A 15,519-nucleotide genomic window follows, 5' to 3' on the forward strand; every position below is an offset into this window, starting at 1 on the left:
CTGTGGTATCGTGCCGGCCGGAGTGACCGAACGGTTCTAGGCGCTACAGTCTGGAACCGTGCGACCGCTGCGCTCACAGGTTCGAATCCTGCCTCGGGCACAGATGTGTGTGATGTCCTTAGGGTAGTTAGGTTTAAGTAGTTCTAAGTTCTAGGGGACTGATGACCTCAGAAGTCCCATAGTGCTCAAAGTCATTTGAACCATTAAAGCTAAAAACTTTGTACCCAATATTCTTTGTCCGTCAGAACAAAACACCACTAAAAGGCGGTATGTGAATGAATTAAACTTCAGGATAGACGGTTTCCAATCCAGTATGATGGAAGGGGCATAACTAAAACATAAGAGGTAAAAAAAAACTAGGAGCTTTGTGCGCAACTGCTTGCAGTTTTATTCATTGACATACCGCCTTTGAGCAAATTCTGATTAATTAGATAGGGTCGTATGGCGCGTCGAGATATTTGTTTGGTTGCAGCATATCTTTGAAAAATAGCATCATATTCTGGTGCCTCGCATCATGATACGCGTCAGTCATCGATATGCCATGTTGGACTTGATCCTGAGTATTTCTCGACCAATATTCAGCCAAAAAAGCTGTTCAGAACCCTGTGCAGGATTTCGCTACTTCGCTTCTCAGGTCAGCACACACGAAGTTCATCTGCATTGACGGACTTTATGTTAAAGAAAACGAGTTCTCAAATTGATCAGCAAACATATGGTGGTGTAAGCTGCGCGTCGGATCAGGGAACTGACTATACCTTTGAACCATCAGGAAATGTCTCCAATTTCCTTTGTCTTAAAATTCGTCAATCGATCGATCCGTTTGTAGCGCCCCTGTCATGTATTTTGGACTCCGTATTCTCGCCTAACTCTCCTCAAACTCTCCGAGATCATCAGGATGGCATCTTCTCTTCTTTATCAGATCGCACTACAGCCTACGAGTCCTGAAGTTCCCTACCATGATCTCGTACGCTTGATAAATACAATTCATCTAGAGTTTCGCGATATCTCTTATTAACCAGATTCTCCTTAAAACGAAGCAGATACTGCACCTATTCCATTTCTGCCACATCTACCGGACGAGTCGTGTCAGAATTATTCTCATCATGAGTAGATAATTATCAAATTGTCATCGTAAGAGTTTCAGTTTGTCTGGAAACCTTGCGTACTTCACTGAACGTCGGTTTAAGACCTGCTCATGTCTGGATACTTTCTGACAAACAGCACATATATTTCATTTTGATCCTTGTTGACTGCCTCCAGTACTTCCTGTACAATGGCCGAGTCAGCCACAATGCTATTCGCACAGGTTCCGTCATTATGTCCGATAGCTGAAATTCGATTTTCTATATTTACAACTACCTTCGCACTGTCTTCCATAATTTCGTCTCGCCATCGATTTACTGCTCCTAACCCAGATTTCACGCTTTGCAACTCCGGATGAAGGTTTTCTATTATGCCTTTACTATCAGCTTTGAACACATCTAACCTCTGATTAATGCTAGTTGCCCGTTCTTCCATTCTCTTGGAATTTTCATTTGTTTTTTGGAAGTTCTTTCCGTTCTTTTTTTATAAATATCTTCCACCTGCAATTTTTGATCCTACATTAAGGCTTGAAAATTATTCAGATCAACACCGGGGCTGGAATTTGTACCGCGCCTGACCTCGTCTCTTCCGCTGGTGTTTCTAAGAACTGGTCCATAATCTGTCCCTGGGCTCCGGATGGTAAACAATTCTCTGTATCCTCGCCTGTTGCGTATGTCTTTTGTGCTTCGTCTCTCTCCCTTAGGAATCTCCCTCACTACCTGTAAATGAAAGGAATTGTTGATTTCATCTGCCTCCTGGGGGTATAAATCTTCGGCAATATCTGGGGCTAATCACTGATAAAGACTCGCGACTTAGTAACAGCTGATTGTTCCTGTGCTGCAAGATCATATTAAAAACCTCTCTCAGAAGATAACCCACCTTTTTCAATTTCCATTTCTCTTCAACAGTAAATGCGCTGGCCATACCGGTTTCTATCCAAAATAAGTCATCTAAGCCCTGAATTTAAGGGAGAGAATTCTCGGTCTAACCCTGTGCTCGGCAATGCTAACTCGGTACAGCTTTATGGAGACGATCACTTAATCATTGAACGTAATTTGTACCTTTCTCGTTTATAGACTGATTATGACGATAACGGGACTAGTAAAATGGTAATTTAAAAAGAAGCATTACAGACTGTGACATTTATTAACATTGCCACAGCACTGGACTACAGAATTATGGAAAAACTACTGCACATTATTTTCGCACCCGAATTCGTATCAGAGTGGAAGCTGCGGGGAGGACAGATCAGCTTGGGTTGGACTCTGTGCTATAAGCAAGGACGAGGCATACTCTGTTAAATGAATTATAGAAACTGACAGAGGACACTGATGCTTTAGCAGGAAGCACTACAGAGCATGTAAGATACAATCACAGAATGGCTAGTTAGAGCACTGCTACTAAAAGCTTCGGTAGATATTAAATGATGGACCATTCCGAGACCTCACTTTTCTGGAAAAGCTAACCGGACGCTCACGCGAGATGAAAGAATGACTAAATTTACTCATTATTTTCACGATCTCCTGGAGAGAAAAGTTGATATACCAAGAAAGATATTAATTAAAACTCCTATCTAACCATGCTTACAATTGTACGTTTCTTACCATTTCATTTTGCAGACTGAAGCTGCTCCCAGCAGCAGCAACCTCTGTTGTCTTTCATAAGCCATTTGCTGCATTCAACAGAGATATGATTAATGCATCTCCTAACATTTGTCTTATACTCCGACCATCCAAATTACTCCCTATAAATTCTCACTGTTATCAGACTGTGTTCTGCATCAAAGTTATTCTTCTTAATCTCTATTACTCCCTAACACAATCTGAATGAACTTTACACAATAGCACAGCTGCGCATCCAGGAGCAGCAAGAATAGCAGCATGAGGAGCAAATGTAGAAACTGTTCAAAAAGCAAAATTGCTCCGTACTCGTGCTGCATTGAGAGCAGGCCTGACGCAGCCAGAGAAACTTTCTTTCCCGCTGCCCCCGACGCCATTCGCCAGTTTCGACGAGGCTACGGGAAGGTAGTGTGAATTATCTCTGCCAGATCTTGCTACACTGCCAAGTAAGACGTATCGTCGATCCAGCTGATAAGGCTGTCTTGTGATTGTCCAGTAGCGTCTTCCAAAACGTGCCCCTGGAGCCCTAGCGCCCGCGATCACCGGACCAACGCCCCGGTCTAATTCGTATCTTAAATTACCAAATAGCAGCAACCAGTCGCAAAATCACGTTTTATTTATTCACTTTTGCAAATCGATTTCAACTGATTAACAGCCACCATCGGTGCTACAAATACAAGAATAAATAATTAATAACGCGGATCAAATGAATAAATGTACATAAAGCAACGTAAACCAATTAAATGTATATAGACGCATTAAACCATTTAAAATGAACATACAAATTTACCTTTCAACCAATATGTGCCCTGAGTAGTAATACTGTCTTAAACAGAGGTCAAATATAAAGTGATACATCGATAATTGACTATGACAACGAGAAACCTTAAGGGGTCGCTGCAAAGCAAACCCGCCCTCTATGCGAAAAGATACAGCTAAAATAAAAATGAGAAGAAGAAAGAGGTATGACATAAAATGTGAGGTAAAATATAATTATATAATACTAAGATATTTATATGAAATGGATATATTGACAAAGATTTTGTCAACCACATAGTACAGTTATATACACCAAAAAGCGATTGTACAAGTTAGTAAAAAGGAACAAACATAGGTGAGAAGCACACCATCGAAACAATTTTTTATAAAAAATTTTAAATCATTTATCATATTTTTATCCAGGATCAAAAGTTAATCACAATGCCAAAACGTAAAACGGTGTTGGCATCCATCTAGCTTACAGTTAATGACATTCAGAAAGATCGGACTTTTTTTCCAGCAAATGGCGCCACATTGCTGAATGCAATGATAAATAGATTGGTGATTTGAATGATGTTATTGTGACTTAGTTCGCGTTGACGCCCTTTAATTGGGCTTTTGGTGTCTTGTCGGGTGCACCAACAGACATATGGTGTAGTTTGTCTTTCCTTTATTGTGATTTCATTCCCCTACCCATATGGGCAGCGGCACAATCGCCACTCCTCAGCCGAGTGACATGACAACTAAAACAAGAATAAAGAGTTACATATACAAGGCGATGAAAAAGGGGAACATAAAACAGAGTAATGGGATATAATGGAGGTAAAACTACACTGACATAGATATGTTCATGAGGGGACAAATAAAAAGGTCGACATAAAGTTAAAAAACACAGTTGGCGATTCTTAAAACACAAAGAAGACACTGAAGGCACACACACAGGTTAAAAGTCGACCACGGTATTAAAACACTCCAGAACAACACACTTAAAACCCACTTGGAGCACACATGATGAAGAATAAAACTGCCAGGTGGGACCTGCCGAGGGAGAGGCCGGACAGGATGGAAAGGGAGGGGAGATCAAGGGGCAGCAGGGCAGGCGGTGGGATGAAAAGAGTAGGGGTGTCAGCAGGTACACTAAGAGGCAGGAGACTGGTGGGGCAGGAGATGAAGAGGGAAAACAAGGCAGGAGGGAGTGCAGAGACACTGAAGGGGAGCACAGGAAAGGGATGGGGTGTAGGAGGAGAAAGCCACTCAGGAGAAGGGAGAGGGAGGAGAGGGAGCCCTGAGGGGGAGGCAGGAGGAAGATGGGGTTAGAGTTGGTAGGAAAGGTAGATTTCGAGGCGAAGCTCATCATCCGGGAGGGGTAGATGGTGGAAGTTGCGTTGGGAAAGGAGATGGAGGGTGTGGAGATGGAGAGAGAGTGGGACACAACGGTAAAGGCACGGCAACAAGCTGGGGGTAAAGAGGAAGGGAAACACCAGGGGGTGAGGGGGATCAATGCGGCAGACAATATATATCGTGCGAGTGTGCTCAAGGAAAAGGAGAAGGTGGGCAAAGGGGATGAGGTCGTAGAGGAGGCACGTGGGGGACGGAAGGCAGATGCGGAAGGCGAGGTGGAGCGCATGGCGTTCAAGGATTTGGTAGGATTTATAGAATCTGGGAGGGGAGGAAATCCAAGACATGCTGGCATAACAGAGGATGGCGTGGACCAAGGATTTGTAGATGTGAAGGATGGTGGAGGGATGCAAACCCCATGTCCAGCTGGACAGGAGTTTCAGGAGGCAGAGTCTGTTGTGGGCTTTGTGTTGGATGGTAAGGAGATGGGGAGTCCAGGTGAGGTGGTAGTCGAGGGTGAGGCCAAGGTATTTGAGGGTAGGAGTGAGGTGGATAGAACAGTCATAAGTGGTGAGATAGAAATCATGGAGATGGAAGGAGCGAGTGGTGTGTCCTATGATGATCGCCTGGATCTTGGAGTGGTTGATACGGAGGAACCATTGGTTGCACCAAGCGGTGAATTGGTCAAGGTGTTTTTGGAGGGTACATTGTGACCATTGAAGGGTAAGATAAAGGGCTAGGAAGGTGGTGTCATCAGCAAACTGGAGAAGATGAACAGGCAGGGGAGGTTTGGGCATATCAGCAGTGTACAGGAGATAGAGGAGAGGGGAAAGGACAGAGCCTTGGGGCACACCGGCAGAGGGATGGAAAGTACAGGAGTTGGAATTGTGGATAGTCACATAGCAGGGGCGATGGGAGAGGAAGGAAGCAACGAGACGGACGAATCTGATGGGGAGAGCATAGGTCTGGAGTTTGAAGAGGAGACCGGGATGCCATACACGGTCATAGGCGTTCTGGAGGTCAAGGGAAACAAAGACAGCGGAGCGATGGTAGTTAAGTTGGAGGGAAAGAAGATTTGAAGCCCCATTGAGTAAGGGGAAGGATGTGGTGCTGGTTAAGGTGGCGGTGAATATGGTGAGAGAGGATGGTCTCGAAAACCTTACTGAACACGGAGGTGATGTTGTTTCTTTCTCAAAGGATGGGGCCCCTCCACGCCCACACCAACGTGGTGACCAAAACCAAAAGTTCTACTCTCATCTCCGTATAACATGTTAGTTTTTGAATCAGGAATCACAGGATGCGGGCTGTGATGTTATCCATGCGTCTGGGTAAGATTATTCATTAACACGGTTTATCAGGAGTTAGAAAGTGGACGAAAGCGATCGAAGGGTAGCGGTTGTAAGGGCAGAGGAAAAAAAGTGCCAAGGCAAGCGCCAAGGAAAAAAAAACCTCTGCGACTGCAGGACGGGTAATAATGGCAGTAGCGGCTTGTTAGCTGCGACAGTGTATGCAAGGTGTGGTTATGTTAGTGCGAGGTATCGTGCATCGTTACCTTTGTCGTTGCGGAAGTTCGTTGTGGGGGCTTGCTGCAGTTGCTGCGTCCCTGTAACAGGTCAGGGTCGTCATACATTAGTGGGCGATCGGTCACAGATCGGCTCACAGTGTAGGGGGTGTGTGTGGCTGGTTTTCGAGCTGTGTACAGTACGGTTTCCCTACGGTTGCCTGTTTTTTAGTGGGTCGAGCATCTGGGGTTACCAGTAGTAGTTGTGTTGCAGGGACTCGCCAGTACTGTCGTGTTAGCGTGCTATGGACCATAGATGTTTAGTTCCTTGCCAATAGTGTCTTTGGTCTATTATGTTTCCATCTATGGTTGTGGACGTAGTTACACAGAAAAAGGATAAACGGGTTGCGCGAGTGTCTCGTGTTATTGTACAGTACTGTGGAGAGTTTTTGGAATACCTGCAAGATGGTATCTAGCCAATATTCCCGGTGAAGGTCCGCGGTGCGTGTGTAGCGCGGAGCGTTGCTTATGATTATGAGTACTTTGTTCTGTATGAGCTGCAGACGGCACAGACGTGTGGGCGCAGCGTATCCCCAGACAGGGGCTACGTACGTCATCAGGGGTCGAATAAGTTTCATGTACATGGACCTACACACCCTCCTATTCAGTGTGCTACTCCTGATAAGCATAGGGTAGAGCTGTTTGAGCCTCGCGTTTGCTTTGTTGGTCACGATTTGAATTTGGTCCCCCCCCCCCCTCCCCCCCCCCCCTGCCAGAGTAGTTTCCGGTACAACCAGACACCGAGGTATTTGACCTTCTCGCGGAAACGTATTGGGCGTGCATGTAGTGTTATTGGGTTGCAATGCTGATGTTTGCGCAGTAGTTTCGGTCTTCTAGTGAACAGAACGGCTTCGCACTTGTCGACGTTTACTGTAACACGCCATTTCACCAGCCAAGGCTCTGCCGCTCTGAGTGCAGTCTGTAGTGGTGAGTTAATGTTAGACGGCTTCCAGTCTTGCGCAAGGATGGCAGTGTCATCCGCGTAGATTGCTACCGTCGTGTTGCGTGTAGCTGGGAGGTTGTTAATGTAGAGGTTAAACAGTAAGGGCCCTAGGATTCTTCCTTGGAGTACTCCTGCCTGGATACCATGTCGTGTCTATTGTTTGCCCTGCACGTAGGTGTTGAAACTCCTGTCCGTGATATATGAGTGTATGAGACGTACTAGCCCGTCGGGGAACCCTGCGTCGCTGAGTTTGCGTATAAGGCCGTTGTGCCATAGACGATCGAAAACCTTTTCGATGTCCAAGAAAACCGCCCCAGTTGCTTTGTTTGCGTTGTATCCGTATCTTATGTATTCAACGACGCGGAGGAGTTGTGTAGTTGAGTGGTGATTCCTGAAACCGAATTGCTCCGGTCTCAGGGTGTCGTTTGTGATACAATGCCTGGTGAGTCGTTTTAGTATTACCTTATCAACGATCTTACGGAGTGCGCAATTTTTGGGGAGGCAGTAGTCTTTCGCCGGCTTCCTGAACATCTGGACCTTGGCCATCTTCTAAAAGGCGGAGAAGTGTTGGTGTTTAAGTATGGCATTCGTGATGTGTGTGAGGTAGTCTACTGCTTTGTCCGCGAACTCCTGGAGGACACGGTTTTGAATGCCATCGTGACCATGGGCCTTCCTAGCGGTTGTATGGATGTTGGCCCATTTGACTTCAGTTGTACTAGCTTGTCGGATGATGTTGCATGCTGGTTGGGCCAGGATGCGTTGTGACCTCCTGGTCGGTCGCAAGTGTGAACGCTGGGTCTGAGGGATCCAGGTTCGGTGTGAATGACGCTGCGAGTGTCAGGCCATCAGTTCCGCTTTTTCTTCGGCAGAATATGCTGGTCCGTCGGACCCTTGTAGCGTGGGTGTGTACAGTTTCTTCCTGGTGAAGTTTCGGGCCATCTGCCACACGCCAGGTAACGTGGTGTCTAGTCCTTCGAGTTTCTGGTCCCACTGTTATGTTTTAATGTTTGTATTTTGTCCCGTATTATTGCCTGGAGCCTGTTCATGTGCTGTTTGAAGTGCTGGCGCCTGGTACGCTGCCAGTGTCTCCTGAGGCGGTTTCTTATTGAGATAAAGCCCAGGATCTCCTGGGGCAGGGCAGCACTGTGTTGTTGTGGCGTGCGGATCGGTATGGTGTCGGTTATTGCGTCTTGGGCGGCGCTGGTGAAGCTTTCAACTACCTCATCAATTTGAGCTGTCTCGTTAACCGCATGGGTGGGTGGGATGCGACTGTCAAGCGTTTCCTTGAACAGCGTCCAATTCGCGCACCTGTAGTCTAACAACCTGCGTTGATCCATGTGCTGCAGTGTTTCTTCAATGTACAGGATAACGGGTTGGTGATTTGAGGGCAGATCGTTTTCAACGTCAGCGTTGAGTGTCGTTGTTATGCCCTTAATGAGAGCCATGTCTAACACGTCTGGCCCGTGTCCCCTCCGGTAGGGAATGTGCATCGGTTCGGTCGGCGCTAGTGTGATGTAGTTTCGTCCTATTGCGTGTTCGTATAGTTTCTTGCCGTTGGAGTTTCGTATACGTGAGTTCCAGTCAGGGTGTTTTGCATTAAGATCTCCAGCGGCGATTACGCGCGGTGATATGTTGAGTATTGTGCTGATGTCGTGTGTTTTCATGTTTTTATGGCTGTTGTATACTGACACCAGTGTAGTGTAGGCTCCGTTGAACGTGACCCTGACGGGGGTTGCCTCTAGTTTTTCAAGTTCAGGGAGTGTGTTCTGTGTCTTTGTGTATGATGATGGCTGTTCCACCATGACCAGAGCCGTCCGGTCGGTCGGTACGATAGATGCAGTAGCCGGTGAAGTTTAGTTGGTTGCGTGGTTTGAGCTTAGTTTCGGTCAGTAGTGCGATAAGGATACCCTTACGCTCCATGAGCGCGGCAAATTCCGCCCTTTTGTTGTTGATCCCGTCTGCATTCCAGAACAGGATCTGTGTCAGTGTCTAGTTGTTTGCGATGGGCGCCGGGTGTGGCGTGTTACTCATGTACGGGTGTGAACAGTGTGGTGAGCGCTGTTTGTATGGCAGCCCAGTACTTCCCAGGTTGAGAAAAATGGTTCAAATGTCTCTGAGCACTATGGGACTTAACACCTGAGGTCATCAGTCCCCTAGAACTTAAAACTACTTAAACCTAACTAACCTAAGGACATCACACACGTCCAGGATTCGGACCTGCGACCGTAGCGGTCGCGCGGTTCCAGGCTGAAGCGCCTAGAACCGCTCGGTCACACCGACCGGACAGGTTGAGTAGTTATGAGCCGTGTACCGAGTGTAGTGACGACCGCCGCGATCTTGCGAAAGATCTGAGCGGTCGTGTGCTGGGGGAATAGTGCTGCCAATATACCCTCAAATGATATGTTGGTGTTGTGTGTGTCGGGCTGTGGCTCGGTTGTAGTGTTGGCGGCCGCTGGTGCGGGTGTTGGCGTTATGTGTGGGCTGGCGCTTGTGTTGCTGCTGTGTGGTGCATTTGCTAGTGCCTGTGTTCCAGTTGTGGTGAGGAGTGGAGTAGTGTGTGCGCTGGTATCACTGGCTTGCTGTCTGTGTGCCTGCGTTTCAGTGTTCTGTTGTTGTTGGGTAGTTTGTTGTGGTGTACTAGTGTTTCCACTCCTGTTACCTCGTGGTCGGCTGCGCTTTCTCTGGGTTCTCGGTTCTGGGGCTCCTTGTGTAGGTGCGTCTTCCTGTGTGCTGTGTGTGGATTCGCAGGCTGTGGTTTCAGGGGGTGGGGTCGTGTTGTTTTGGGGAACTGGTGTTGGTACCGGTGTGGTTGTGGTGTTGCATGTTGGCTGAGACGGTTGTGTTGTTGTCGCAGCGGTTGTGTTACGTGCGTGTGCTAGGCGCGGAGTTTCCGCTGCCCGCTCCGCTCCTCTAGGGCGTGTAGCCATGGCGACGATACTGCGTTCCTAACAGGGTTTGGTGCGGGCCTTGGACGTGGTATGGCGTTGGGTGGCCTCAATTTTTGAATTTTGCGCCTCCGCGCCTCTTTGTATGCGTCGCAGCCCCTGTAGTTGGCCGTATGGCCTTGCACCGAAATGCAGGAAGATCTCCAGCGGATAGCCACTTGGTGCAGCGAGTGGCAACTGACCCTTAACATAGACAAATGTAATGTATTGCGAATACATAGAAAGAAGGATCCTTTATTGTATGATTATATGATAGCGGAACAAACACTGGTAGCAGCTACTTCTGTAAAATATCTGGGAGTATGCGTGCGGAACGATTTGAAATGGAATGATCACATAAAATTAATTGTTGGTAAGGCGGGTACCAGGTTGAGATTCATTGGGAGAGTCCTTAGAAAATGTAGTCCATCAACAAAGGCGGTGGCTTACAAAACACTCGTTCGACCTATACTTGAGCATTGCTCATCAGTGTGGGATCCGTACCAGGTCGGGTTGACAGAGGGGATAGAAATGATCCAAAGAAGAGCGGCGCGTTTCGTCACAGGGTTATTTGGTAAGCGTGATAGCGTTACGGAGATGTTTAGCAAACTTAAGTGGCAGACTCTGCAAGAGAGGCACTCTGCATCGCGGTGTAGCTTGCTCGCCAGGTTTCTAGAGGGTGCGTTTCTGGATGAGGTATCGAATATATTGCTTCCCCCTACTTATACCTCCCGATGAGATTACGAATGTAAAATTAGAGAGATTGGAGCACGCACGGAGGCTTTCCAGCAGTCGTTCTTTCCGCGAACTATACGCGACTGGAACAGGATAGGGAGGTAATGACAGTGGCACGTAAAGTGCCCTCCGCCACACACCATTGGGTGGCCTGCGGAGTATAAATGTAGATGTAGATGTAGACGTACACCACAGTTGGCGCAGCGGCGTGTGTTTTGATGGATAAGTGTACAGGTGTTTGAATGCGGGTTTGGCAGCGCATCCGCGGCAACGGAGTGCCTGGCCGTAGCGAAGGGCCAAATGACCGAATCGCTGGCAGTTGTTGCATTGCTGGGGGACTTGCGGTGGTTCGTATATGTCTACCCTTACGTCCATCCGCAAAAGGCGCTTTATCTGCACAAGCCCGCGGTGTCGGCCAGCTCGACCAGGTAGTGTGGTAGACGCTTGTAGGAGCGGAAGCCCGTCATCCGGTAAGCACTTTTACAGTCGAATCGCAGGAAGTTGAACGCCGCTTTTACTGCTGTGTTCATTCTTCAGTTAGTCTGTAAGTATAGTGCTCGATTCACTTTTTCTTTTGAGGTGATGCTGTAGATTTATGTCTCAGGATATACGGGCACACCGTAAGAGCCCCTACGAGTTCTCAATTCATCCTATCGAGCCAGTGTTAATTTTCCCATTTATGAAGTGTGCTAGCACTTTATTTTTGCATTTGGCCTCGTTTCGTTAATACGTTTGTTTCGTTCGTGTCCGTAATTTTCTTATCTCAACTTAGTTTACATTACACGTGCATTCAGCAATGTGGCGCCATCTGCCGAAAAAAGTCCGATCTTCTTGAATGTCATTAAATGTACGCTAGATGGATGCCAACAACGTTTTGCGTTTTGGCGTTATGATTAACTTTTACTCTTGGATAAAAATATGATAAATAATTTTAAAAAATTTATAAAATTTTTTTTCGATGGTGTGCTTCTCATCTACGTTTATCCCTTTTTACTAATTTGTACAATCGCTTTTTGGCGTATATAACTGTACTATGTGGTTGACAAAATCTTTGTCAATACATCCGTTTCATGTAAATGTTTTAGTATTACATCATTATATTTTACCTCACTTTGTATGTAATACCTCTTTCTTCTTCTTCTCATTTTTATTTTAGCTGCATTTTTTCGCATAGAGGTCGGGTTTGCTTTGCAGCGCCTCCTTATGGTTTTACGTTGTCATAGTCAATTCTCGATGTATCACTTTATGTTTGACCTCTGCTTAAGACAGTATTACTACTCAGGGCACATATTGGTTGAAAGGTAAATTTGTACGTTCATTTCAAATGGTTTAATGCGTCTATATAGAGTTAATTGGTTTACGTTGCTTTATGTACATTTATTCATTTGGTCCCTGTTATTAATTATTTTATTCTTGTATTTGTAGCACCAATGATGGCTGTTAATCAGTTGAAATCGATTTGCAAAAGTGAATAAATAAAATATGATTTTGCGACTGGTTGTTGCATATTTGGTAATTTTATGGTATACGGTCGCTGCACGACTTGGGAACCACATGAAACCCACCATTAATAAATACGTATGTTGTTGCAGTGGCTGAGTCGTGTCGGTTAGCTGACCAAGCGGTCCGACCGCCGCGCCTCGCTATGCCGTAGGACGCGCGCTTCGTACGGAAGACAGACCGCCGATCCAGCAGCGGTACGACACAAAGCCGTAGGTTAACAGACGTAAGGCTACAGTGGATCGAGATGGATAGTCAACGCAGCAGACTAGAGAAGAAGGAGCGGCGCGTCCGCACTATTTAAACCGAGTGGGAATTTTTTTTTTTTTTTACTACTGTCGAAAATCATGCTAAATGTTTCGCATGTCATCTGACCCTCATTATTTAAAAAAGTACTCGATTGAACAGCACTTTAATACCCGTCACAAAGATCAGTTAGAAAATTTGTCGCAAGAGGAACGCCCGTCAAAGCTTGAAGAACTAAAAGAAAATTTCAAGCAGCATTAAAATGAAGTGTTTCCTATCGTATGACTCTTTAATATATATGAAGATGTCCGCCCCCGGTAGCTGAATGGTCAGCGTGACGGATTGTCAATCCTCTGGGCCCGGGTTCGATTCCCGGCAGGCTCGGGAAATTTTCTCCTCCCAGGCACTGTCTCTTGTGCTGTCACTCTCATCAACTGCAGGTCACCGAAGTGACGTCATTTTGAAACACCGGCACCCGGCGAACTTTTCTAACCGTGGAAAACGTGTTCGAGTCAAAGGCTTTAAAAAGGGAACGGCTGACCAGTGTAACAACGGATGTAGCCCCTGCGCTACGCGAGATACGTCCTGGATTTCTAGGTTGCGTCTGGTCAAAAATGGCTGAAGCTGGTTGTTCCTCATTCGCGGCAGTCCATTGCCTGATTCATCAGGAGGCACTTTGTGCGACGTTTGTCAACATAAAAAATGTTATTGACACAGTTGTTCGAACGGGTAATTATTGCACTGTATGATAAACATGCTCCTCAACGCACTGTTAAGGTAAAGAGAGCTCCCGCTCCGTGGCTCACCACTGCATTACGCCAGTTAATGAATAAACGTGATGCTGCACATAGGGCCTTCAAGCGTAACCCAACTCCCGAGGCGTACGAAGCTTATAGGAAACTCCGAAACAGAACCAAGCAAAGCGTGAGGAATGCCAAAATCAGACATGCCCGCTCTGTCGTATGCGGCATATCAAAACCTGCTGCACTGTGGAAAAAGCTGCGCAGTTTCGGTATAGGGAAGCGAAGATCTGACGCTGTTTATCAAGCGTCTGCAGAAGAATTAAACGATTTCTTCTCAACAGCTGCAAACTGCCACGCAGCGACAAATTACCAACCCCAAGATATCAATCTCTCGAGAGACAAGTTTTTCCTAAAACATGTCACTACCGGCACAGTACACAAGGCAATTATGAGAATCTCTTCCGAGGCAGTAGGAAATGATGGAGTGAGCATTGGCATGATTAAGAACGTCGTAGACACTATTATTCCAGTTATCACAGACATCTTCAACCTGTCTCTTGTCAGTAGTACATATCCTACTGAGTGGAAGCAAATTTTAATTAAGCCTATACCCAAGACTGACAACCCTAAGTCGCCAGGTGACTACAGGCCGATCAGCATACTACCTGCAATTTCTAAAGCCCTAGAGTACATCGTCCATGAACAACTGACGGATTACCTCAAAACTCATAACATCCATGACGAATATCAGTCAGGCTTTCGAAACCACCACAGTACAGCAACCGCATTAATCAAAGTAACTGATGACATTAAACATGCTATGGACAGACGTGAAGCTACTATCCTAACACTGCTTGACTTTAGCAAGGCTTTTGACACAGTTGACTTCGATATATTACTAATTAAAATGAAACAGCTGAATTTCTCAAACAGCGCAATACACTGGTTCGACAGCTACCTCAAAAACAGAAGTCAACAAGTCATTTGTGGGTCAGAAAATTCATCATGGAAAAACGTGCGCTCTGGAGTTCCCCAAGGCTCCGTCCTTGGTCCACTACTCTTCTCACTGTACATTAATGATATTTCTTCAGTGATTCACTCCTGCAACTACCATCTTTATGCCGACGACATCCAACTGTACATAAGTGCAAGCCCCAAAAACATTGCTGGCGCAGTAGCGAGTATGAACGCAGATCTTTGCTCTGTTTCTCGATGGGCACAGAACCTAGGTCTGAAACTAAACCCCAAGAAATCCCAGGTCATACTTATATCTCATCCAAAGTTAATCAGCCGGTACTTTCGCGAAACAGTCCCTAAAATACTCCTCAATCGTACCCAACTACCATACCAAAAAACAGTAAAAGACCTTGGAATAATCTTGGATGAACACCTAAACTGGGAAGAACAAACAGTCACAGCTTGCCGGAAATCGCTCTCCTCCCTACATGCAATTCAAAAATTTAGAAAAATATTTCCAACCCATGTTAAACAAAAATTAGTCCAAACACTAGTCTTGCCTAATCTTTACTACTGCGATGTAGTTCAACACGGCACAAATAGTGAAAATTCTAGATGCCTCGAGCTAGTGATGAATGCTTGTGTTAGATACGTGTGCAATACTCGGTTGTATGATCATATCAGTCCTTCATACTCCCAGCTAGGTTGGATACGCCCACATACGGCACGCGATCTCCACACGATGTGCTTACTTCATCGATTTCTTAGCCACTGGTGCCCCCAATACTTATCTTCTCACATTAAACACCTATCATCATTCCACAATCGCAACACCAGATCGGATACGTCTATCATCTTGGCTGTACCTTTACATAACACAAAATCTTTCTCCGTGTCATTCTCCATCTCAGCCATACGACTATGGAACGCGCTCCCCTGTGATCTGCGTCTTATCCAGAACTACTCAACATTCAAAGGGAACTCAAAACTTACATATTAGGGACGGTATAGCCACCATTCTTGTGCCCCTCCCATCTCTTTCTTTCTCCTCTCCATCACAGCTTCGAATTTTACCGTTCTATTTCTCTTCCTCTAACCTATCTACCTCTTA

Source organism: Schistocerca gregaria, chromosome X (genome assembly GCF_023897955.1).
Source record: "Schistocerca gregaria isolate iqSchGreg1 chromosome X, iqSchGreg1.2, whole genome shotgun sequence".
In the NCBI taxonomy this organism is placed as follows: Eukaryota; Metazoa; Arthropoda; class Insecta; order Orthoptera; family Acrididae; genus Schistocerca; species Schistocerca gregaria.